Here is a 767-nt window from a genome sequence, read left to right as displayed (position 1 = left end):
GCCTGTACCCCTGACCTCCTCCCGTGCTCCAACTGCTTGCCCCAGCCCTGATCCCCCTCCCGTCCTCGGTACCAGTCCGGAGCACCCTCCTGCACCCCAAACTCCTCTTGCACAGTGTCCGCAGCCGGAGTCCTCAAACCCCTCCCCCAGCCTGGAGCCCCCTTCCGCACTCTCAACCCTTCATTTCTGGCCCCACCCTGGAATCCGCACCCAGAGCTTATATCCCCTCTCACACCCTAACTCTCTGCTTCAGCCTGGAGCCCCCTCCCATACTCCAAACCCCTCTGCTCTGCCCGCAGCCTTCTCCTGTACCCCAAACCCCTCATCTGAGGCCCCACTCCAGAGCCCACACCTCCAGCTGGAGCCCCTCCTGCCTCCCAACCCTCTGCCCTAGCCCAGAGCCCCCTCCCACACCCTGAACTCCTTATTTCTGTCCTCGCCCTCTCCCACACCCCAACCACCAATTTCATAAGCATTCATGGCCCCCCATACAATTTCCATACCCAGATGTGGCTCTCAGGCCAAAAACTTTGCCCACCCCTGCTTTAGGAGTTTGACTTCAGGTATTGTTCTAAGCTTATGTTGTCAGAGTTAAAATACCAACATTAAAACCTTTTGTGTCGATATATCCAGTAAAGACACCTATTTTTGAACTAAATATTACACTTTTAAACAGATTTTAAGACGTATTTTCAACACTTTTACAGTCAAAAGTTAGACACATTTCTTGAGTTTGGTTCTGGCTTTTTGTATAGGGAATTGTTCTT

The sequence above is a fragment of the Dermochelys coriacea genome, chromosome 4 (genome assembly GCF_009764565.3).
Source record: "Dermochelys coriacea isolate rDerCor1 chromosome 4, rDerCor1.pri.v4, whole genome shotgun sequence".
Taxonomy (NCBI): Eukaryota; Metazoa; Chordata; order Testudines; family Dermochelyidae; genus Dermochelys; species Dermochelys coriacea.
This window is presented reverse-complemented; position numbering follows the sequence as displayed.